The 26,372-nt window shown below is 42.7% G+C and overlaps 1 protein-coding gene across 2 annotated transcripts in view; it reads right to left on the bottom strand.

Annotated features, from left to right (window-relative positions):
• LOC137623267 (A-kinase anchor protein 200-like) overlaps nt 1–4,028 on the bottom strand; it is an 83,965-nt gene extending 79,937 nt beyond the window's left edge. Inside the window, exon 1 of one of the 2 annotated variants that reach the window (XM_068354030.1) lies at nt 3,868–4,028. The gene's annotated coding sequence lies outside the window, so the exon portion shown is untranslated. The remainder of the gene's footprint in view (nt 1–3,867) is intronic. The other variant, XM_068354029.1, reaches the window with a different exon arrangement.
• Between the last annotated feature and the right edge of the window lie 22,344 nt (nt 4,029–26,372).

Below are 26,372 nucleotides of genomic sequence, written 5' to 3'. Positions count from 1 at the left end.
TGTAAATGCTGTATGTCTGGTAACTGGAATGTAGCCGAATAATGTACTGAATAACCTGGTTTCAGTAAGGGGTATAGCTATACAACTTAATAGAACGGAGTTCTAATTGCTAGATGTATACAGTCCTTATTGACAGAAAGCTCGCTTGTACGCACCTGTACTTGTCCATCTGCGCTAGTGCATGCGTAATCTCAGCCGCCACGAATCCGGTTGCGGGAATAATATATGTGCGACGAATTGCAACATTATTGCCCAATGAATTTTTTATCGTTACCTAGCTGTAATAATTTTGTGAATGAGAGCGCACATGTTCTCAAACAAAATACACAATTATAGAAGCGATCATTTCTCCTTTGGTTTGCCCCTCTTCATGGGAGGGGCTAGCCAGCATTCATACAGAGGCAAGGATGTCTGGTTCCCTGTGGGCGGGGTTCAAAACGTTCGTAAACATAATGAAAAGTTGCCCACGCTGTTGCTATTGTTCTAAAACATAAGCTAACATTGCTCCTTCGGGACTAATTGTTTGAGACATTAACTTTGTAAAGGTAGAATAAAAGTCTATCGTGTAAAACGGCAAGTCGTTGTACCCGAGGTACAATGACGGGAGTGGCTGACTCAATCAAACAGTAGAACTCTAGTTTAAGACAATAACCTCACGGTTTTGTCTTGGATAGAGCGCATGCTCTGGGAAGGCTTACGGCCTTGAAGAAGTTTTAATAATACCCGTTGAAGTTCTGTAAAACTTCTCAGGAACGAGAGTCTCCTAAAAAGGGTGAAGTCTCGTAAGTGGGGGTTTGTTTAAATAAGACCATAGATTGCCATCGAACGCTTACCCGAAGGACGCTTTCTCACTAGCGAGAAAACTACCATCTAATTCAGGCAAGGCCTGCTAGGGGAAATGAACTGGAATTAAAAGAATTTTTCATTCTACGATAATTTCCATCCCGGCAGTTGAGGGTTTCTCAATGATGAGAAAATATCACTAGCCGCATGGTAACCCAACCATTCGAGTTGGGAGGGTGGAGGGAAGATGACGGTGGTTCGTTTGAAAACGAAAGGATCGGTGCTGGCAAGACCAGTGATCAGCTGGGAGTATAGAGTGATGTAATAAGTCATGCTACGCTGGAAGATCCATTTCCCATCCCGTGGGGGGGTCCACCATAGTTATCAAACAAACTCTGGTTCGCGGGAATCGAGAGATTCGGAGCGACAAGAACCTAGAGGTTCTGAATTTATTTAGTGAATTCCTTTCTCATGCCCCTAAGGGATCGTGAATCTATTTCACTCAACCCTAAGGGATCGTTGTGACAAGAACCTGTAGGAACTCTATCGCTAATTCCTGATGGAATCTTCAGGAATTGTGTCGTGTGAGCCTACAGGGATTCACGCAACCAGAAGCATGATCAGAACCCAAAGGAACTATGGCACACTGCGGAAGTGGATGAGAGTAACTTCGGCAAGAGGAAGTATAACATCGGGCATCGAGTCAAAGGAGCCTGGGTCTTTGGGGGCATTGACCGGGAAACACATGAGACCTTTTTCAAAGTGGTTAAGGATCGTAGCGCGCAAACGTTGATCTCAGCGCTCCAAGAGAACGTTCTTCCGGGGACCAATATCATTTCCAATTGCTGGAAAGGCTATGCCATGTCAAAGACCATGATTTTATTCATTTTACAGTTAACCACAGTGTTAACTTCGTTGATCCTAATGATCCGAGCGTACATACGAACACTATAGAATCACAATGGCGGGTTCTCAAAAGGAGCTTGCTACAAAGATTCGGTACCCAGAAAGAGTTGTACGACAGCTATTTCGCAGAGTACTGTATCAGGAAGCGATATATAGAGAAGTCCATATGTCCGTTGAGGGCATTTTTACAGCTCATCAAGTGCGTTTAACCACTCAAAGCCAGTCCTCTCTTCTTGCCGATTCCTGAATCTCCTTCCTCCACAATCCGTCGTCCCGCTAACGCTACTAACATTAGGCACTCCACAAGTCAAACTCCCTCAAGTAACGTTTGGCCCTCCACAAGTAGACCTCCCTCAAGTAATGTTCGGCCCTCTACCGGGCGTTCTTCCGCAAGTGACATACGAGCTTCCACTAGTCCCACAAATTCAAGTCCTCCGCCTAATCCTCCACCCTGGAAGAGGTTGAAGGCACAAGAACCCGAGGATTTAGACTTCAGCGACTACAAATATTAAGGTAATCCTGAATAACTTTTTTATTATTACAATGTGGTTAAGATATAATTTAGTGCTGGCCATAGCTGTTTTAGAGTAGGAAAGAGACTTACGAAGGGGGTCCAGGGGCTTTCCCTCGGCCAGGGGTTGTGACCTGGGAACTACAGTACTAGGTTAGGTTAGGTGGGTTTGTGGTGTTTGTATGATAGCGACAGTGTTTGAGGTAACGCGCCCCCGTTAGGTTATTAGGAAGGTATGGACACGGCTTGTATGCACCGAGTGGTCCTAGTATGTAGATTGTTAGGATAAGCATTTACAAATTTAGTTAATTCACCATTTCATTCTGTTAAACTTCCCATGAAAAATTCAATAGGTGATGATTTTTACTCTATTTTCTGGCGATCACGACCCTGTCCTAGTATGTAGTTTGTTGGGACAAGCATTTACAAAACTAGTGAATTTAATACTATTTCATTGTGTGATCCCATTCCCTTGAAAAAGAGCCGATTACAGACATTTTTTTACTTGATTTTCTGGCCATACCGGGCCTGTCACAACAAACTACAAAGGTTCAGTAAATAAACCAAAACCCTGTTAGGCAGTCAAAGAAAAGGGATGTTTGTTTATGAATCTAATGGTTTTTGCTCGACCGTGTGCTCGCTTTGCTCGTGGAAAAAGAAAAACATCAAGCTCCTATGTGCTGGCAAGTGGTACATGCTGAGCTGTGCATGTTAACCCCATTGAATATTACTTTAATAAGTTTTATTTGCAATAAAAATGAATGTCTTTTCGAAGAAAACAGACGTATTTCTATATGAAACACGTCTTTTATTAGGAAATCTTTTTTCCGTCCGTAATTATAAGAAAACCTATTATATATATATAATACATATATACTTTAGTCTACATACACACACATTCCCTGTAATAAACTACAATAATACCAAAACTCTAGCTTACCAAGGTTAATTTATCGGTAGCGGTCTATTACACCAACTTGGCGTTAGGCTAACCTTTATGGTATGGGCAAATATACTTTATATATATATATATATATATATATATATATATATATATATATATATATATATATATATATATATATATATATATATATATATATATATATAAAAAGTATATTTGCCCATACCATAAAGGTTAGCCTAACGCCAAGTTGGTGTAATAGACCGCTACCGATAAATTAACCTTGGTAAGCTAGAGTTTTGGTATTATTGTAGTTTATTACAGGGAAATGTAACCTAGGGAAAAAACTATTTTTTACTATAGAAAAAGGTCCGTTCTCTTCGAAAATGACACTCGTTCCTGTCGGAAATGAATATTTTCAGATATATATATATATATATACACACACACACACATATATATATATATATATATATATATATATATATATATATATATATATATATATATATATATATATATATATAGCCAATAATGGGGGACCCCAGTGGGAACTCGGGGGTTTTGAATGGGGAAAACGGTAAAGGTAAAACAAGCCTTTTCCTCTCTATATATTACCTTCTTGGGTGTATAATAAACCGATGAAAAAATGCGCTAATTATCTACAGTATATCCTATACAAACGGTATATTTTTCATTCATTTGTTGATATTCTACGGGTGGGTTGTAGTCTGTCTCGTTCACATCTGCAAACGCAACTTACATGTATGTGTTAATCTTGGCTCCACAAAGAGTATCTTATCTTCTTCTCACGTCATTGGAAGCAAGAGGAGCAACGGTAATATAAAACATAACGTCCAGTTTCCTTTGCAGAATGACATGCTTACGAATTCCTGTCACTTTTGTAAACATCTGTTTCCATGGTAACGACTATGTCCGAATCTGGTATCGAATATGTCCGATTCGCTTATCTAGGCTTCAGAATATAGTTTTAAATGAGAAATAATTTTTAATTATTATTAATTATATATTATTATTATTATTATTATTATTATTATTATTATTATTACTTAAGCTACAACCCTAGTTGGAAAAGAAAGATGTTATATGTCCAAAGGCTCCAACACGGAAAATAGCCCAGTTAGGAAAGGAAATAAGGAAATAAATTAACTACAAGAAGAGTAATAAACAATTAAAATATTTTAACACTAGTAACATTAGAATAAATCTTTAATATATAAACTATAAAAACTTAAAAAAAAGATAAAAACAAGAGGAGAAATAAGATACCTGTAGAACAGTGAGCAGGGGAACTAGGAAAAATGGAACGAGATTAATCTATACTTTGTGTGCGAAGGTTTAGAAATAATATAAACAGTTTATTACCAGTTAACTTTAACAGCAGGTAGTCATTGAAGTATATTTTGATGAGAATCTGCAAGGAAGCCTACATAGTTTGGAGATACGAAAATAATTTGAGAATATACATTACTTAAGTATAGGTAGTAGGTTGGCCAGGGCACCAGCCACCCGTTGAGATACTACCATTAGAGTTATGGGGTCCATTGACTGGCCAGGTAGTACTACACTGGATCTTCATCTCTGGTTATGGTTCATTTTTCCTTTGTCTACACATACACCGAATAATCTGGCATATTCTTTAGATTCTCCTCATACACCTGACAACACCAAGATTACCAAACAATTCTTTTTCCCACAAGGGGTTACCTACTTCACTGTAATTGTTCAGAGGCTACTTTCCTCTTGATAAGGGTAGAAGAGACTCTTTAAGCTATGGCAAGCACCTCTTCTAGGAGAAGGACACTCCAAAATCAAACCAGTGTTCTCTAGTCTTCGGTAGTACCATAGCCTTTGTACCATGGTCTTCCAGTGTCTTGGATTAGAGTTCTCTTGCTCGAGGGTACACTCGGGCAGGCTATTCTATCTAATTTCTCTCATTCTTGTTTTGTTAAAGTTAGTTTATATAGGAAATATTTATTTTAATGTTGTTGCTATTCTTAAAATATTTTATTCTTCCTTTTTTCCTTTCCTCACCGAGCTGTTTTCCCTGTTGGGGCCCCTGGGCTTATAGCATCCTGCTTTTCCAACTAGGGTTGTAGCTTAGCATATAATAAGAATAATAATATCAAATCTACATAGACAAGCAATGACTCTATGTACGGTATGCAACTAAAGTCGTGCAACCCGATTTCACTTGATTTTTGTTCGAAAGTTACTAACTAGCATCTCTTACCTTGTTCACATTTCTAATGACACTAGGTTAAAAGCATGAAACATTTTACAATTTTGCTCAATAAAAGAAAGCTGTAATTTATATTGTATAAAATATGAGCCACATACCTTAAGTAACTTATTTGGATTTATTAAATAGTTTACCAAGAAGACTAATTTGAAATCAACTTTTTAATAATCTATTTTAAAAATTCTACTAAACTTTTCCAAATGATTACAGTACTTCATCTTATACATATCAGTTTCCTTATATAATAAATACTATAATCATTAAGAAAAGTTTATCAACATCTTTTAAATAGATTATTAAAAAATTGATACCAAATTAGTCTTCATCGTAAACTATTTAAAATATCCAAATAAGCTACTTAAGGCAAGTGGCTCATTTTTTAAACAACATAAACTACAGCCTTCCAAGTTCTTGATTAGTGATATAACCTTTCATCCTGCTAAATGGACATGCCAATTTAGTCCTAGAATATTATTTGTATTATTTATTTCCACCTTATTAGCTATCAGCAAGGAACTTACATGATAAAACAAAAACATTAGTGATATTCTTTTCATTCTTTTGACATGTATGGTATTAAAACGAATGAAAAGAATATCACTACAGGTATTAAAACGAATGAAAAGAATATCACTAAGATTTTTGGGTGCCGTTATAGTATGTGGCCTACCTTTTTGGATCTGTTATAGTATGTGGCCTACCCGGTTTGAATGTGTCCTACCTAAGCCAGTTTGAATGTGTCCTACCTTAGAGAAGCTAACTTAAAAAACCCACCTAACCTATGCTAAAAGCCGTGTCCTTACCTACGAGTACGACGGGAGAAGCTAACTTAAAAAACCCACCTAACCTATGCTAAAAGCCGTGTCCTTACCCGGGTGGGCTGTGCCCCCCCGGACCCCCCCCCCCCCCTTACACAACATTAACATTAACTACATAGTTAAATACTGAAATCCATGTGTACTTACATGATCAATATTCGTAATAACAGTATGTAGGCCACATACTATATCAGAGACAAAATTCCGTAGGCCACACTCGAAAGGTAGGCCACATACTATAACGGCACCGATTTTTGTTATATCATGTAAGTTCCTTGCTGATAGCTAATAAGGAGGAAATAAATATTACAAATAATAGTCTAGGACTAATTGCCAACGATCCATCTAGCAGAATGAAAGGTTATAGCAATAATCAAGAACTTGGAAGGCTGTAATTTATATTGTATAAAAAATTAGCAACATGCCTTAAGTAGTCTATTTGGATTTCTTAAATAGTTTACTATGAAGGCTAATTTAGAATTAAATTTTTAATAATCTATTTTAAAAATGTTAATAAACTTTTCCAAATGATTACAGAACTTATTATATAAGGAAACATATGTATGAGATGAAGACCCATTTAAGCAAGCTAGGTACGGTAATACCTTGACATACGAGCTTAATGCGTTCCAGGACTAAGCTCGTGTGTCAATTTTCTCGTATCTCAGATCAATTTTTCCCATATAAAATAACTAAAAAAAATTAATCCGTTCCCAATCTCAAAAAAAACACCTAAAAACAGTATATTACATTGGAAAAAAACACGTTTTTAATTGTTCTAATTTACATTCTACGCTCACAAAATAACAAATGTCTATGTACTGGTTATGATCCTCAATAAAATATAACATTATTAAGAAATTCTTACCTTCGAAACAGACGGTAGCGGCTAACGACGTGTGTGCGGAGGAGGAGGGAGAGAGGAAGAGGGGAGAGAGACTTGATGGCAACACATTCGGTACGCTACACTTTTTTAACACTACTGTACGTAATATAACTTAAACTTTAAATTTAACTTGAATGAAATTAGCAATTTTAAATTTAACTTAAATGAAATTAGCAACATTAAATTTAACTTAAATGAAATTAGCTTACTGTCACACACTTAAAAATAAATGTTAATCTTACGTTACACAAAACTTAATTATAATTTTGTTTTCATTTTCATTTTTTTACTTTTCTTCTTTTTCAGGCTTGGCTCTTTTTACCTCCCTTTCACCTTCACTTAATGCCAGCCTTTTTAAAAGGAACCTATCTACGGATGTTTGCTTCTGTCTCCCTTTCAAAATGTTGCGAAAATGACGTACGCAAGTGTCGTCATAAAAGGCTAACGTACGACCACATGCCAACTTGTCCGGGTACCTCTTCTACATAAAATTAGAAAACTCCTGCCACTTCGCTAACTTGTCTTTGATTTCCATCATAGAAAGGCGGCCCTCGTCTTCCACCTCCTCGCTACTGAGCTGCATCTCCTGGATATCAATCAATTCCTGTGTTGTGAGCTCTTCCTGATGCTCCTCGATAAGGTCGTTCACGTATGCCCTATCTACCTCCAGCCCCATGGATTTTCCAAGACACGATTTCATCCACCACAATAGGTTCGGGGTCATCAGGGGTCTGGCATATCGAACCCTTCAAAGTCCCTCTCAGCGACGGATTCTGGCCATAATTTCTTCCATGCTGAATTAAGAGTTCTTCGTGAGACACCCTGCCATTCATCGTCAATAATTTTTAAGCAATGGACGATATTGAAATTTTCCTTCCAAAATTCACGAAGGGTGAAATTGGTGTTGTCTGTGATATCGAAGCCTTTCTTGAACAAATGTTTCGTGTACAGTTTTTTAAAGTTGGAAATTACTTGTTGGTCCATGGGCTGGAGGAGTGGCGTGGTGTTGGCCAGGAGATAAAGGACCTTGATGAATTTGTACTCATCAACAATGTCCTCTTCGAGACCAGGAGGGTGACCAGGGGCATTGTCGAGGACCAGGAGGGATTTCATTGGCAGGTTTTTCTTGGCCAAATATTTTTTGACTGCCGCACCAAAGCACAGATTAACCCATTCAGTGAGGAAATTCCGCGTAACCCAAGCCTTAGCATTAGCGCGCCACTTCAATCGCAGTTTTTCGTTCAAGATCCTTTAGCTCTTGAAAGCACATTGGTTTTCTGAGTGGTACACCAGCAGTGGCTTGACCTTACAGTCACTGCTGGCATTGGCACACAAGGCTAGAGTTAACCGGTCCTTCATGGGTTTATAGCCCGGTAGTCTCTTCTCCTCTGCCATGATGAATGTCCTCCTGGGCATCTTCTTCCAGAAAAGGCCAGTTTCATCGCAGTTGAACACTTGTTGGGGGATGTAGCCTTGTTGTGCGATAACCGAGGCAAAGGTTTTGACCAAGTCCGCAGCGGCTTTCGAGTTGGAACTTGCTGCTTCCCCATGCCTCACAACTGAGTGTATCCCAGTCCGGTTTTTGAAGTCATCTAACCAGCCACGACTGGCTTTCAAGGTTTCCGCTGGCGTCGAAGTCTCCCCTCTCTCAGCTGCTTGCTTCCCTTTCAAGTCATCGTAGATTCTGCTGGCCTTTTCACAGATGATAGTCTCGGTCACGCTATCTCCCACCAACTGTTGCTCCTTTATCCATATTAAAAGAAGCATCTCCATCTCGTCATGGATATCACTGTGCAGCTTGGTGAGGATGGTTACTCCTTTGGAAGGCTTGGTGCTCTTCATAGCATCCTTCTGCTTGAGGATGGTACATATTGTTGATGTGCCCCTCTCATATTGGCGAGCCAGCTCAGTCACTCTTACACCACTCTCATGTTTTTCAATTATTTCATGCTTTATCTGGATTGTCATCATACGCTTTTTCCTTTCACTACCCTTGTTTTCACTCGCTTGCTTTGGACCCATTGCTTATTCACTTAATTCGGCACTGATTAATGCAAAAATCACGTAAAAAAAGCAAACACTACAGCCGATGCTCGGAGATAACTTTATGTGACGGAGATCCGACGGGAAAGACCGAGCAATGCTGTCCTGGTGAGAAACCTCTCACACACTCGGCCGCATAGGGAACCGCCTCGTATCTCGGGACAAAAATTTGCTCAAAATTTATCTCGTATCTCAAATTTCTCATATGTTGGGACACTTGTATCTCAAGGTATTACTGTACTAATCTCTATACTTACCCCACATGAGAAATGCAAGATATGAGGTAGTGGCCAATCTCATAAGCTAACAACACAGAGCCAATAAAAGAAGATTCAATTCAACAGATTTAGTGATCCTTTACACAAAAAGAAAGAAAGGGTAATGGGCATAGGGGAAGGGGTTACTAACATAGGGGAGACAGGTAAGAGGTGAAGAGTGTACAGTACTCCAAATGTAGGGCAACAAGCACTTTCGGCCTTAGACAAGACTTCCTCCCAATCTCAGGCTTGAAACTTCCCTGTGCCGGAGCTTTTTCTGCCAGCACAGGTGTCACTTGGTGAGCCTTAACAGTCCTTTAAGGTTTGAGGGGCACCACCACTTCTTTCACCAGTGGCACCACCATTGGAGACACTGGTACTGGGAACACCAGGGAAAAGGTATCCTCAGCTACCAGTTCCCTCATCATACAGTAGTCATAGTGGGCCTACCTGAAAGACCTAAGGAAACCCAAGACATCCTTAGGTCAAAATCGTTGCCAGCAGCCTGTGGAAACAGGCGAAGCCTCTAACCTCTGATGGGATCTAGCGAACAATGGAGGAACCCCCACACACCACCAGAACCAAGAAAGCCCGCTGGTGAACTGAAGGCTCCTTGCTCCTAACGCATACTCTACCTAGAGACCTAACCAGGGGTGTACGTGCAGGGTCAGTGACAATGGCAGCACTGATGAAACAGAGGAAGCGAAAGATTCTTTGGTGTATTCTTGAGCATTGCCAAGATAGATCCCGAAGAATACTTAGTACTTTTCTTCCCAATCAGGACATACACCTGCTACTGCACAGGAGGCCATGACCTGTACTCAGCACATGGGGATGATTGCAAATAATCATGCCCCTTACAAGATGCACACAGATAGTGGATTTACCACCAGTTTACAACTGGTTGCAGTGCCCACCCTTTCCCTGGCAAGTGCGAATCTCTTGCTTCACATCCATTACAATAGCCAGCAATCACTTCCTTGAAGAAAAAGAAAATGAAAAGCTCGGATAAGGGCATAACGATATGTCGTATTCATTGCAGCCGAAATTCAAAGTGAGGCTCAGTTGGCAGCTGGTGAGGAGGGGCTTCTTGCCCACATGCTCCACCTATCGTTAACTTCTGTACCTAGTTAGAGAAACAAATTCAACGGCTCTTTCAGTTTGTACTGAAATCCCCTCCCTATTTAAAAGGTTTGTTCACACACAGGAACAAATGTAGACTACAATATACAACTAGCAATGTTTCCTGTGAATTTTAACCCAATAAAAAAAAAAAAAAAAAAAAAAAAAAAAGAAAAGAAAAGAAAAAAAAAAAAAAAAAAATCTATTTGAACTTGAACTCAATACTGAACATACTTTCCTGAGAGGAACAGAGAGGCATTGTACTCCTCACAAAGCATATCTAAAAACAGTTCTATCTATTTGTAGGAGTTCAAACAAATCCAGCAGGAAAGACAACATAAAACACAATTTAGTCAACAAAATATGAAGGGGATATGTCTTCATATCACCAATGCAATGGATAAACTGAATACAGCTACACAAAACTGCTGGTGTTCCTTACCATTAACCACTACATTGCTTTATTAACCCTTTTACCCCCGGGCTATTTGGAAATTTCCAGCCCTTAACCCCCAAGGGGTTATTTTTATCTCATCACATTTTGCAGTATATTTTTTTTAAAATGTTATTTTCATTAGTAAAATAAATTTTTGAATATACTTACCCGATAATCATGTAGCTGTCAACTCCGTTGCCCGACAGAATTCTACGGACGGGATACGCCAGCGATCGCTATACAAGAGGGGGGTGTACTCACCAGCGCCATCTGTGGCCAGGTACTGCAGTACTTCTTGTCAACACCACCTCAATTTTTCCTCGGTCCACTGGTTCTCTATGGGGAGGAAGGGTGGGTCAATTAAATCATGATTATCGGGTAAGTATATTCAAAAATTTATTTTACTAATGAAAATAACATTTTTCAATATTAATCTTACCCGATAATCATGTAGCTGATTCACACCCAGGGGGGTGGGTGAAAACCAGTGTACATGTTAATCAAGAAGCTAAGTATCCCGTATTTCATATCAGTTATTCAAAATAACAATGAAATTATAAGTACCTGGTAAGGAAGTCGACTTGAACCATTACTCTGCCTTTAATAAGTTCGTCTTCCTTACTGAGCGCAGCGTTCCTCTTAGGAGGCTGAACAACTCTAAGGTGCTGAAGTATAAAGGGCTGCAACCCATACTAAAGGACCTCTACACAACCTCTAACCTAGGCGCTTCTCAAGAAAGAATTGACCACCCGCCAAATCAACTAGGATGCGGAAGGCTTCTTAGCCTACCGTAACAACCCAAAACAACAATAAAAGCATTCAAGAGAAAGGTTAAAAAAGGTTATGGGATTAAGGGAATGTAGTGGCTGAGCCCTCACCTACTACTGCACTCGCTGCTACGAATGGTCCCAGGGTGTAGCAGTTCTCGTAAAGAGACTGGACATCTTTGAGATAGAATGATGCAAACACTGACTTGCTCCTCCAATAGGTTGCATCCATAACACTCTGCTGAGAACGGTTCTGTTTGAAGGCCATCGAAGTAGCCACAGCTCTCACTTCGTGTGTCCTTACCTTCAGCAAAGCAAGGTTTTCATCCTTCATGTGAGAATGAGCTTCTCTAATCAGAAGCCTTATGTAATACGAAACTGCGTTCTTGGACATAGGCATCGAAGGTTTCTTAATGGCACACCATAAGGCCTCTGATTGTCCTCGTATAGGTTTTGACCTTTTAAGATAGTACTTTAGAGCTCTGACAGGGCAAAGAACTCTCTCTAGCTCGTTACCCACCATGTTGGAAAGGCTAGGAATTTCGAACGATCTAGGCCAAGGACGTGAAGGAAGTTCATTTTTTGCCAAAAACCCGAGCTGTAAGGAACATGTAGCTGTTTCGGATGTGAATCCTATGTTCTTGCTGAAGGCGTGAACCTCACTAACTCTTTTGGCTGTTGCAAGGCAGACGAGGAAAAGAGTTTTGAGAGTAAGGTCTTTGAAAGAGGCTGACTGGAGAGGTTCAAATCTAGGAGACATAAGGAACCTTAAGACTACGTCTAGATTCCAGCCTGGAGTGGACAAGCGACGTTCTTTAGAGGTCTCGAAAGACTTAAGGATGTCCTGTAGATCTTTGTTGGAGGAAAGATCCAAGCCTCTGTGGCGGAAAACTGTTGCCAACATACTTCTGTACCCTTTGATCGTAGGAGCCGAAAGAGATCTAACATTCCTAAGATGCAACAGGAAGTCAGCAATCTGGGTTACAGAGGTACTGGTAGAGGAAACTGCATTGGCTCTGCACCAGCTTCTGAAGACTTCCCACTTGGATTGATAGACTCTGCAAGTGGATATCCTCCTTGCTCTGGCAATCGCTCTGGCTGCCTCCTTCGAAAAGCCTCTAGCTCTAGAGAGTCTTTCGATAGTCTGAAGGCAGTCAGACGAAGAGCGTGGAGGCTTGGGTGTACCTTCTTTACGTGAGGTTGACGTAGAAGGTCCACTCTTAGAGGGAGAGTCCTGGGAACGTCGACCAGCCATTGCAGTACCTCTGTGAACCATTCTCTTGCAGGCCAAAGGGGAGCAACCAACGTCAGCCGTGTCCCTTCGTGAGAGACGAACTTCTGAATAACTCTGTTGATGATCTTGAACGGCGGGAATGCATATAGATCGAGGTGGGACCAATCCAGCAGAAAAGCATCCACGTGAACTGCTGCCGGGTCTGGGATTGGGGAACAGTACAATGGGAGCCTCTTGGTCATCGAGGTAGCGAACAGATCTATCGTTGGCTGACCCCACAAGGCCCAAAGCCTGTTGCACACGTTCTTGTGAAGGGTCCATTCTGTGGGGATGACTTGACCCTTCCTGCTGAGGCGATCTGCCGAGACATTCATATTGCCTTGAATGAATCTCGTTACCAGCGAGAGGTTTCGACTTCTTGACCAAATGAGGAGGTCCCTTGCTATCTCGTACAGCTTCCTCGAATGAGTCCCTCCCTGCTTGGAGATGTACGCCAAGGCTGTGGTGTTGTCGGAGTTCACCTCCACCACCTTGTTTAGCAGGAGGGACTTGAAGTTCATTAAGGCCAGATGTACTGCCAACAACTCCTTGCAATTGATGTGAAGCGTTTCCTGTTCCTTGTTCCATGTTCCCGAGCATTCCTGTCCGTCCAAGGTCGCGCCCCAGCCCGAGTCTGATGCGTCCGAATAGAGATGAAGATTGGGGGTCTGAACAGCTAACGAGAGACCCTCCTTGAGAAGGATGTTGCTCTTCCACCACATGAGAGTAGTCTTCATCTCTTTGGTAACAGGAATAGAGACCGCTTCGAGCGTCATATTCTTGTCCCAGTGAGCTGCTAGATGGTATTGAAGGGGGCGGAGGTGGAGTCTCCCTAACTCGGTGAACAGGGCTAACGATGACAGGGTCCCTGTTAGACTCATCCACTGTCTCACCGAGCATCTGTTCCTCTTCAGCATGCTCAGGATGCACTCTAGGGCTTGGTTGATTCTTGGGGCCGACGGAAAAGCCCGAAAAGCTTGACTCCGAATCTCCATTCCCAGGTAAACGATGGTTTGGGAAGGAATAAGCTGGGACTTCTCTAAGTTGACCAAAAGACCCAGTTCCTTGGACAAGTCCAAAGTCCATCTGAGACTCTCCAGACAGCGACGACTTGTGGGGGCTCTTAAAAGCCAGTCGTCTAAATAAAGGGAGGCTCTGATGTCCGCCAAGTGGAGGAATTTCGCAATATTCCTCATCAGTCGCGTAAACACCAGAGGTGCCGTGCTTAGGCCAAAACACAGGGCTTGGAATTGGTACACAACCTTTCCAAAACCGAATCTCAGAAAAGGTTGGGAGTCTGGATGAATGGGGACGTGAAAGTAGGCGTCTTTCAGATCCAACGAGACCATCCAGTCCTCCTGCCTGACCGCTGCTAGGACCGACTTCGTCGTCTCCATAGTGAACGTCTGCTTGGTGACATAAGCATTGAGCGCACTGACGTCCAGCACCGGTCTCCAACCTCCTGTCTTCTTGGCCACCAGGAAGAGACGGTTGTAGAAGCCCGGGGATTGATGATCCCGGACTATCACCACTGCCTCCTTCTGTAACAGGAGCGACACCTCTTGATGTAACGCTAGCCTCTTGTCCTTTTCCTTGTAGTTGGGAGAGAGGTTGATGGGAGAAGTGGTCAGAGGGGGATTGCGGCAGAATGGGATCCTGTAACCCTCCCTTAGCCACTTGACAGACTGGGCGTCTGCACCTCTTCTTTCCCAAGCTTGCCAGAAGGTCTTGAGTCTGGCTCCTACAGCTGTCTGGAGAGGAGGAGAGTCAATGTTTGCTTTTCGAAGACTTGGTACCTTTCTTGGACCTGCCCCTGTGACCGTCTGGGCGGGTACCTCCTCGGCTGGGGGCTCTGCCACGAAAGGGCGGAATAAATCTGGTAGCAGGAGTATCAGCCACTGGGGTGCGGTAAGTTCTAGGTACTGAAGGTGCAACCTTAGCCTTCCGTGCTGAAGAGGCCACGAGGTCATGCGTATCCTTCTGTATAAGAGCCGCAGACAATTCCTTGATAAGATCCTCAGGAAACAGGAACTTAGAAAGAGGAGCAAAAAGTAACTGTGACCTTTGGCAAGAGGTGATACCAGTGGAAAGGAAGGAGCAAAGTTGTTCCCTTTTCTTGAGGACTCCCGATACAAACATAGAGGCAAGTTCGCCGGAACCATCGCGAATTGCTTTGTCCATACAGGACATGATCAGCATGGCCGAGTCTTTGTCAGAAGGGGCAGTCTTCTTGCTCAAGGCCCCCAGGCACCAGTCGAGGAAATTAAAAATTTCAAAGGCGCGAAAGACTCCCTTTAAGAAGTGGTCCAGGTCAGAAAAGGTCCAGCAGACCTTAGAGCGTCTCATAGCCGACCTTCGTGGAGAGTCAACCAAACTTGAGAAGTCAGCCTGGGCAGAGGCAGGGACCCCCAAGCCTGGTTCCTCTCCCGTGGCATACCAGACGCCCGCCTTAGAAGTCAGCTTAGGAGGCGGAAACATAAAAGACGTCCTTCCCAGTTGCTGCTTGGACTGCAACCAATCCCCTAACATTCTCAAAGCTCTCTTTGATGATTTAGCGAAGACAAGCTTAGTGTAGGCAGACTTAATAGGTTGCATGCCTAGAGAGAATTCGGATGGAGGAGAGCGAGGGGTAGCAGAAACAAAGTGTTCAGGGTATAACTCTCTGAACAGAGCTAGGACCTTGCGAAAGTCAATGGAGGGTGGCAATGACTTGGGTTCCTCCACATCAGATGAAGGATCATCCAGGTGAGCAGCTTCATCCTCAGAAACCTCATCACCTGAGGGTTGAGAAGCGAGAGGTAACGATAAAGCGGTATGCTGAATGGCTGAATCCTGAAGAGCGGGTGCATGCGCACTTGCGGATTCATCCTCAAGTCTCTGCTGAAGAGGATGAGGGCTGGTAATGACAAAGTCATGAGGCTGGGATGAAGGAGGTTCTGCGGGGGTCTGAGGAGCAAGCGTGGTGAGAGGCGAATGCTGTAAAGCATGAGGCTCATGCTGCATAATCTGCGGTTCAAGTTGAATGGGAAGCGGCTCAAGCTGAGAAGAATGTGGTTGCTGCATGCGTTGAGGTGGCTGTCTCATAGCATGAGGTTCCTGCCTCAAGAGTTGCGCTTGCCTCAAGGGTTGAGGTGGCTGCGCAGTGAGAGGCTCTTGTCTCACGAGTTGAGGTTCTTGAGGTGCTTGCCTCGAGAGTTGAGGTTCTCGCCTCGAGGAAAGTGGAGGTGGCTGCCGCGAGAGTTGAGGTTGCTGCCTCAAGGATGGTGGAAGTTGTCGCACCGCAAGAGGTTGCTGCCTCGAGGATGGTTGCAACGCATGAGGCTCCTGCCTCAAGGGTAGAGGAGGTTGCTGCAAAGCATAAGGCTCCTGCCCCCAGTGTTGAGGAGGTTGCCGCGTGGCAAGAGGCTCCTGCCTCAAGGAAAGTGGAGGTTGCTGCACAGCGCTGGTATCTGGCAACTCCCAATGCGGCAGCTCACGCATGGAGGTAGCTTGAGGAACCTCAACATCATACGTCTGGCAGGCTGGACTGCGCAGAGGTGGAGGAGCGCTCGCAGGAGGAGGTGAATTAACCTTCTCTGCCTGAAACTCCTGCATCAACACCGCAAGCTGCGACTGCATAGTCTGCAGCATAGCCATCTTAGGATCAACAGAAGTTGAGGTCTGTTGAGGCATAGCTTTAACAGAAGTTGAGGTCTGTTGAGGCATCGCTTTACCTCTCTTAGGAGGCGTGCAGCCATCCGATGACTGCGGCGAGTCCGAACTAGCCCAGTGGCTACACCTGGGCTGTTGGACTCGCGCGGTCTGGACCTTACGCTTAAGAGGCCTTGAGACCTGGGTCCAGCGTTTCCTCCCGGAAACATCTTCTGCAGACGAGGAAATTAAGGGCTCAATCGTCTGAGAGTGGAAGTGACGATCTCTATAAGATATGCCCGCAACCACTGAGGATACTACTGTGCGCCGATCAAGGCCTGCCGAACCCTTTTGCCCTTCGACATTGCTTCTCCCCTGGGCTTGGGAGCTTGCAAGAGGTCCCGGACTGGGAGGACGACTGGCACGCACAGAAGTATCCTCATGCGCAACACTGACACTGACACTAGGCACAGCACTGGCACTACCACTTCCCACTGCACTTTTCACTTTAAGTTCCTTGATATCTGCCAAGAGGAACTTGTGGTCACTCACTACCGACTCCACCTTATCACCTAAAGCCTGAATGGCACGTAAAACATCCGACATATCAGGCTGAGCACTAATAATAGGTTCGGGGGTAGCCACTACAGGGGGAGGAAAAGGTTGAGGATCAAGGGGGGAGGAATAAAGCAAAGAGCGAGCAGAACTCCTCCTAACTCTCTCCCTCTCTAACTTAGTCGTAAACTTGAGGAATTGAATAAAATCAAATTCCGAAAGCCCGGCACATTCCTCACATCGATCTTCCAACTGATAGGATTTTCCCCCACAGTCGGAACAAACGGTGTGAGGATCAACCGAGGCCTTCGGAAGACGCCTAATACAAGTCCTAACACTACATCGTCTTTGGGTAGGAGCTTGAGAATGGTCGGACATCTTGAATCAGAGAACAGTCAAGGGGGGTTTCCAAATTAAAGCAAAGATCGTTATACCATTAATCAAAATCAATCCAAAAGCTATCTAAGCTTAGGGAAAAGCTTCCTGTATAGCGAAAGCTGAAATCTCAGAGCAATACTTCACCAAAACCGTGAACAAAGACTCCAAAATCATAAGCGTATCCATGTAGGTCTTGCCGGAAGCACGACAGAGGAAAAATTGAGGTGGTGTTGACAAGAAGTACTGCAGTACCTGGCCACAGATGGCGCTGGTGAGTACACCCCCCTCTTGTATAGCGATCGCTGGCGTATCCCGTCCGTAGAATTCTGTCGGGCAACGGAGTTGACAGCTACATGATTATCGGGTAAGATTAATATTGAAAATTGCTCTAACAGGCTTAATTTTTGTCATAGAGAGGTCAGGTTGGTCTCATTCTCTTGGAAAATGCCTGAATTTTCTCAAAAAATTATCAAAAATATGAAAAAATTTATTTTTATAGCATTTTTTTGCTAGGACGTACCGGTACGTCCATGGGGGTAAAGGGATGGCTTTTGTGAAACGTACCAGTACGTCCTTTGGGGGTAAAAGGGTTAATTTACTAGAAGCATCTATCGTTTGAAATGAAAGACAATGGGAAAATTTTTAATAAATTTTTGGAGTAAGCAATGATAAAACAAGCTTCTAAAGAAGAAGCAATATGAACATCATGGGAGGTTCATTGCAATAATTAAATTCAAAATATTCAAATTAAGCATACAACATTGACAATGAATAACTATCTTAAGAAACATGAGAGTTGTTAGCAAATGCAGTTAAGTGTAACAGCTATTGCAATTTTAAACATTAATTACAATATAGATTTTAGTTATTTACCACCATAGTAATGTTTACTGTATCATGTTATTGTGACATTTAGTAGTTTCCAACTTATTCCAGAGGAAATTAATTTGGGGAAGAAAAATTTTTAAAACTTATCAAGAACAAGCGATTACCATGGTGGAATTTAGTCCCCACAGCAACTGTTCCCAAAACTATATATTTGATGTTTAAGTTTGTATAAGTGTGTATATTCACATAAGTTATGACAAACTATTGGTGTTAGGTATTGATACAGAACAGCAAGCTTGAATGACAAGGAGAACAAAAGTAATCACTTGGCTATAAAACTAAAATTACTGTAATAGTTATTTAGAAGCCTATGTCCCGACTTTTAAGGTTACATTGCGCAATAAAATTTCCTCTACACTCGGTTTCAACTTCAACCATGTTCCCTTTAATTTCTTATAAAGGGATATCCTGTTTTCTTTGCAAGTTTTCTTAAAATTTAAAGGCCCTAGTCTTTTTCCATAAATGTGTACATAAATCCTGAATAAAAATAAATACATTTCTCAGAAGAAAACACACGACTCGTGTTAACTGTTTAACCACAAGGGTGGGGGTTAATTTTACCTTAAAAAATGCACTCTAGAGCATAATAAGATTTTTTTTGTTGTCCCTTTCGCCTATTAATTTTCATACATACCATTGAGTCTCCTCCCAACTGGCTGCTCAATATCATTAACTCTACCTTCAACCAATTTCAAGTACTAGTTTACCCAAGTCTAGAAACAGGGCTTAGAAGTCATGGTAAATAACTATACACAACAAAATTACCGCGTTTAAAGCTCTGAATAAGGAAAGTGTAGCCAACTTAGTGTATGGTTTAATGTTAGCGACAAAATAAATCCCTTCCTTTCAACAAGATCATCCTATACTCTATCTAAATAAAAAGGAAAATTATTTTTTAAATTCAAGACCAATAAAAGGGATTTTGACGAAGGAAAAATCTATTTCTGGGGAGAGACCTGTGACGCCCGGCGAAAAAGTCCTTCTTTGTACTTTTTCTGATATAAATCTTCCAAATATACCAGAGAAAATTAAAAGCATGGAATGCAGAGGTTACAACCCTCGCGCGAGCACCTTGTTGGTGTCGTATATCTAACAAGGGCGTTTGTAAAACACTATTCACAGGCTGTCTTCCATTTAGATAATCCCTTCATCAAAGGGGAAGGGCCGTGACAGGCCCTAGAGAATACAGTTGGGTTACCCTACCGACACCCACCACTCGCGCTCACTAGGTCATCCTTCTGCAAGAACATATGGCTTGGCAAGGAAAGGGTGGGTCCGTACAAAAATCATCGGGAAGGGTTTCGCCGGGCGTCACAGGTCTCTCCCCAGAAATAGATTTTTCCTTCGTCAAAATCCCTTTTCTGGGTCGAACCTGTGACGGCCGGCGAAAAAGTACCAGAGAATGTCTTCCAAGCCCAATAAATTAATAACATAATGAGGAGAATACAATCACCATGTACGACAATACTATGATATAATAAAGTAATCGTCCAATTACCAACCAGCCAAATGACATAGGGAACGTAAGGTTAAATAATAATGACGACAAGGAACCAACTGAGTGTCGAATCGCAAAAGGCATCAAACCTTACATGTCTAAGTATATCTAAACATTAAAGGAACGGTAACTACAATAACAGTTAAACCATAGGAATTAAACATGGCAAATATCATAGGGCTAACGAACTACCAAGGAGAGCGGCGACGTGGTGTGAGTGGCGGGTAGGAGGGAGAAGAGAAGAGATGGAAGAAAGGAAGAAGAGGAGATTAATGGGGAGAGATAAGGCTCCCCTCTGCCATCGTTGGGTATTTAAGGGCCTGTAAGATCTTTAGATATTGGCGTTTGACAACCATAGGGGATTTCCAACCCGTATATTTTTTAAAATCATCAAAGTCCCTGTTCTGGAAATCATTGTTGGAGGCATCTACTGTCCGTATATCATGAGCCTGGGGAAATGATTCCGGATTAGTATGTTTAATGAAGTAGAGGATTTGTTGCCTGATACCGTGAATGGAAATAGTACCTCCTTGTTCCCTGATAACCAAGGAGCCAGACGAGCGGGTGGCAGTTCTAGCTAAAAAGGGGCTTGAGAGTGTGACTGTACACGGAGAAAAATCCTGGGGATGAAGAATAATCTTCCGAGAGGAGCACCTATTTTGCGGATCCTCATTTTTTAGCTAGGGAAGCTTTGTCTGGAAAGGAGTACTTCGGCTGAAGGGAGGAAATCTATGTTTTCCGGGTTTCGTGAGAGCTGCTAGTTCTGATGTTCCATCACCTGAAGCCATAGCCGTTAGAAATAAAGTCTTCCTAAGAAGAGTGATATAAGAGCAGGATTCATTGTCCGTGTCCATCGCAAGTTTGAGAACACCGTTCAGAGACCAAGAGTCCTTTTGTGGCCGAACCGAAGGTAGAAGCCTAGCACATGTTTTTGGGGTTGATGAGAAATAGGAATCAGCTAGGTTAATGTTGAACCCAACAAGGTAGATCTTCTTCAAAGCTGACTTGATGGTGGTTAAAGTGCTAACTGTTAGGCCTTTGTCAAATAGGAACTTCAAGAAAGAGATGGCTAAATGCGGGGACATACGAGTATGGTCTGCACTCTCAGGGGACCTACTAGTTGTTAACGGCCGAATCATATTGGCGAATTGTCGAGTCCCTTTTTGTCCCATTCGATGAAGAGATCGTTTCCGGTTCAATGTTCGCATCTCTACGAGCTGCCAACTTCCTGTAGTCCACAAAGTTAGAGTTTTGGCTATCCTTGAGTAATCTGACACAGTGAGTTTGGATACTCGGGTCAGTTTGAGGAACGGGATCCGGATGGGACTGAGTTTCAACTCGAGGAGGAGAGGAAACCAACTGTTCTTGGCCAGTGAGGTGGTACTAAAGCCACTGCGCCCGGGAAGGAGCGTAGTTTGTGTAAAAGTTTTTAGAAGATTCCCTGGGGGAGATAGGGAAATCTTCTTCTAATGGTTCCAATCCCGGGGTAATGCGTCCATGGCATAAGCCCGAGGGTCCAGGGTTGGGGTCACATAACAAGGAAGTTAGTGATTCATCTGAGTTGCGAATAGATCTACCTGGAGGCCTGGAACGAGCCTGAGTATCCACCGGAATGAAATTATGTCTAGAGACCATTCTGACTCCAGTGGATCCGTCCTGGATAGTGAGTCCGCTCTCACATTCTGGCCTCCCGCTAGGTGAGGTGCTGACAGGAACCAGTTCTCTTCTGTTGCCCAGGCGAAGATAGTGACCAGGATCTGATTCAGGTTGGGTGACTTGGATCCTCCCCTGTTGACGTAGTGTACTGCGTCTGTGCTGTCTGACACTACTCTGATGTGGGTCGACCTCGGAGGAGAGTCTCTCTTCAGGGTCAAGAACACTGCCATGGCTTTGAGAACAATGATATGGGACTGTTTCATGGAGAGTGACCAAGAACCTGAAACATCTGATGTTCGGAGTAATCCCCCCCATCCACTTAGAGACGCGGCTGTATGGAATGTCACTTGTGGAGGTGGGAATTGTAGAGGAACCGATTTGGAGAGGTCCTTCGGTTCGGACCATGGGTGTAGTCTCATTTTCAAGACAGAGGGGATCTTCGAGACCATGTCTCTTATAGGTACTGTAGCTCTCTTTCTCCAAACTCGATTGATGTCTTTGAGTTTGGCTTTTATTAGATCTGTTACTGAAGTGAATTGGAAAAGTCCGAGGATACTTTCTAAGGCTCTTCGGACACCTGTTTGTGTTTGAGAAAATTTTTTGATCTTGGAAACTATTCCTCTTACCTTTTGGAAGGGAGAGACAACGTGTGCTTCGAAAGGTCCCACTGAATGGCTAACCATTCTAAGCGGACTGATGGTTGCAGGCGAGATTTTTTGGAGATTGACCCGAAATCACAGGTTGTCGAGAAATTGGAATAATTCCTTCGTAGCTCTGTTGCCTTCTATGACCGGCCGGGCCCAAATGAGCCAACCGGCCAGATAAGCAATGATCTGTATCTCTTGGTTCCTGAGTTGTTCTAACACTCTCTCTCCTAGTTTTGTGAATATCCTGGGATCAATGTTGAGGCCAAAGGGCATGTCTTGAACACAAAGGCTTTCCTGCTTAGGCGGAAACCCAGATAAGAAGAGAAGTTTCGAGCTAAAGGCGCAAGATAATAGTCGTCGGTAAGATCGACAGAGGTGGTGACGGTCCTACGGGGAAGTAAGGTCCGTACCTGAGAGATAGTCAACATCCGGAACTTGTCGCAGAGAATGTAAGAGTTTAGCTTGACAAGTCCAGGTCCACTCTCAATGCCGCCAAGCCTTTCTTCGGAATTGTGAACAGGTGGCTTTGGAACTTCAGTGATCGATCCCGTTTGATTGCTTCTTCTTGAGTAACCCTGTGGTGTACTCTTCCAGGATGGAAGTGGATTTCTGGGAGAAGGTCACTGGTGGAGGAGGAGGACCTTGTGGCCATTTTCACCTCAAACCTTTAGAGATTATGCTATGAGCCCACAGACCGAAGGTCCAATGGTCTCGAAAGTGGTAAAGTCTACCCCCTACCGGGACCACCGCATTGTGAGGGGGTGAATCTAGGTACTTTCCTTCTCCGAGCCCCCTTTTTTTCTAGGTCCGTCTCGATGGCGAGACTGTCTTCTACTCCTGTAGCTTCCTCTCTGGTGTCCACGAGAGGAGCCTGAGGGTTCGGATCTAGGGCTGTATGCAGGTAAAACATCCCAACGGAGTTGGGCTGTGTACCTGGGGAATCAGTGAGGTAGACCACCTGATGAGGGGGATTTGGATGCATAGACGTCGAATCGGAGGGAGGCTGTGATGACGAGTGGGTAACCGACTATCGATTCCTGTCTGATAGAGGCCTCAGACAGAACGTATTTCCCACAACTAACCCGATCAGACCATCAAACGTGTAGGTCGAATTGGAAGGGCAGATCTTGGAATTATCGTAACCCCCAGACTGACAACATCCTGGTCCAGACAGATCGGGCCTGCCCTTTAGGAAATAATACTGTTACCTTCAGTACCTTGTCTAACCTAACCAAGGCAATCTCTTTCAATCGAATGAATCCGTTGAACGGGAATTCTAGTACCTGGGAGTAAATTCTAGGTCCCCCAGAGGGAGGATGTCTATGCCATCCAGATTTATGGTACCATCTATATATGGAACATGTAAGGCAAATCTCTATGCGTTGTTTTTATCGAAGGAGGTTACTTCGATATGCCTGGGGCTGTAGGGGGAAACTTCTGAGTTCCTGAACGGATCTGACTCACTACCATACTTTTGAGCTCCGTCATAGCCCCTTGGTTTTCCCTAGAATGTGTTGCTTTTAGCAGTCACGGTTTATGTAGGGTAACATGAACATCAGGATCCATTAAGGGTCCTAGGTCGGTGACGTAGGTAATTGCAAAGCTGAAGGCTCAAAATTCATCCCCACCTACCTGCCCGTCCATGGGGTCGTCGTCCAACCTTAGAGAGGACACTCTGAGGAGATAGGGACCTCTAGATGGAGCATTTCTTCCCAACCTTGATAACCAAGGGCGGAGAGCCTCTCTTGCAGGCCAGAGAGATTCATCATCATCCTGACGGGAACCATGTAGGCGAACCTTCTGTAAAAGAAAGGGGACATAAGTCTGGATGTTCCTTGAACTTTGGTTAGTGATCCTATTCACAGGCTGGGATCAACTGTACAACTCATAAAAATCAATTTTAAAGAAAAATCATTTAATGTACTATCTTTTGGGGTATAGTTCGACACTTGTATTCATGAAATGTGACACTGTTGGCGCATCCGCCACAGGTTGGCCACCCCTGACTCAGACGTTCAGAACCGGGTCTAACATTATTTACTGGCTATTAGTATTCTATTGATTCATCTGTTCACTGACCAGAGTTTCAAGGAACAGTAGATAGCCTCTCATGGCATGGTTAGTCTCGACCCGGCCCTTCATTAGAAGGGGCCAACGTTTGGTTCCCAGTACTGAGTGGAAACTTATTTCTATTTGAACACTATGTTGTATGGATATTTATTCATATTTAGGCATAGTTAGAATTGAATATGTATAAATATAGGCATAATCAATTTATTTCTATTTGAACACGATGTTGTATGAATATTTATTCATATTTAGGTATAGTTAGAATTGAATATGCACAAATATAGGCACAATCAATTTATTTCTATTTGAACACTATGTTGTATGGATATTTATTCATATTTAGGCATAGTTAGAATTGAAAATGCATAAATATAGGCATAATCAATTTATTTCTATTTGAACACGATGTTGTATGGATATTTATCCATATTTATACATAGTTAGAATTAAATATATGCATAAATATAGGCATAGTTATGTTCATATATTTTTATTTGGACTTTCAAGAATAACTAATGAATATTACCAACGCAAATTCAAAGTGTCATTAAAGTAAGTACAGTTTACTTTGTATTCATGTTAAATCCTTTCCTTTACAGCAAAACAAGAGATTGGCCACCCGTGGTCTGAGTGAGCTCTGTCTGTAACGGAGCTCCGGTAACAATCCCCGGTACAAAGGTCCGTCATAGTGACAACGTGAACACCAGAGGAAAACTAATATTAACCTCAATGCTGATCGCCTGTACGATATCCGGTTAAGCCGGAGATTCGATGAAAAGGATCGTAATAACGATATTGTGATTATTTATGAAAAGGGGGTTCATACCCTGATTCTGATCGTCTGATTGGTCTCTGTTTGTAACGGAGAACTAGTGACAAAGGTCCGTCATCGTGAAAACGTGATCCTCAGCGGTACGATAACATTCTCTAATACTGAATGTTTGTGTTATCTCCAGTGAAGCCGGAGATTCGATGAAAAAGGGACCGTAATAATGAAACTGTGAAGTCTTCATCGGTATCACATTGTTAACTCCGGTTCTGGCCGTCTGCTTGATCTCTGTTTGTACCGGAGATCCGGTAGCAAAGGCCCGTCACCGTGATATCGTGACCGTTCCCGGTACGATAACATTAACCTCAATGAATGATTGTGTTATCTCCCGTGAAGCCGGCCGTAACGGTGTAATTATGATCAAACATGACAAAGGTTCGTGTGTAAAAGGCTTCAGCCGGAGTCCGAGTGCCGGATTTCACCGTTGCACTCCAAAAATCTGCTCCTGAACGTTAACTAGTTCTCACCCAATGAGTATCCATATAGCGGAGCATAACTCAAGGCGGAGCTAAGCATAACTTCGGAGCTGAGGGTGTCGGTATAAAACGACCCCAATTAATGACTCATACACTAACGTACCTATTAATAGTGTTAGCTATATTAACAGTAACCACATCAATAAAAACGTTTATAATATTAAACGTACTATCATCAACTCTGATACTAAGAGGAGGCCTGAATAACTCGTGATCGTATAAAAACGGAGAACGGGAAATTCACCTCTCTTACTCGAGCTAACAAAGAAAACGAGAGAAGGAATAACTCATATCTGTAGAACAGGGAACGAGCAGTCTCTGTTTTCGCTCTCAAGGTTACATAATAAAAAACTAACATCACACAATAAAACAAGAACATTAATAAAATTGATTGCTTTTCTTAGTAATAACCAAGAACGAAGAATAACGTAACAAAAAAACAAGGATAAAGTCTAAATCGAAGCCTCTGAGGCGAGAACAAACTAACAGACTAAATCGCTAAACTTTAATTCGCTATTCTTTAAATCGCTATTCTTCGTAGGTCCAAATTGGACTTGCAAGCAAATACATACCATAGCAAAAATTAATGATAACAATAAAAGGCCATAAAACGTAAGTGATATAACCAAGATGACAGAGTACCAGATGGGCAAAATTAACTAGAATATTTACCGAAGCGAACATAACCCAAAATGGCTGCCGATACCTCGGCAAGACAATCGCTTCCAAAACTAAAAACCACCATATTGGAAACAGAACAAATGCCCGGTACTGTC

This window comes from Palaemon carinicauda, chromosome 30 (genome assembly GCF_036898095.1).
Source record: "Palaemon carinicauda isolate YSFRI2023 chromosome 30, ASM3689809v2, whole genome shotgun sequence".
In the NCBI taxonomy this organism is placed as follows: domain Eukaryota; kingdom Metazoa; phylum Arthropoda; class Malacostraca; order Decapoda; family Palaemonidae; genus Palaemon; species Palaemon carinicauda.
This window is presented reverse-complemented; position numbering and strand designations above follow the sequence as displayed.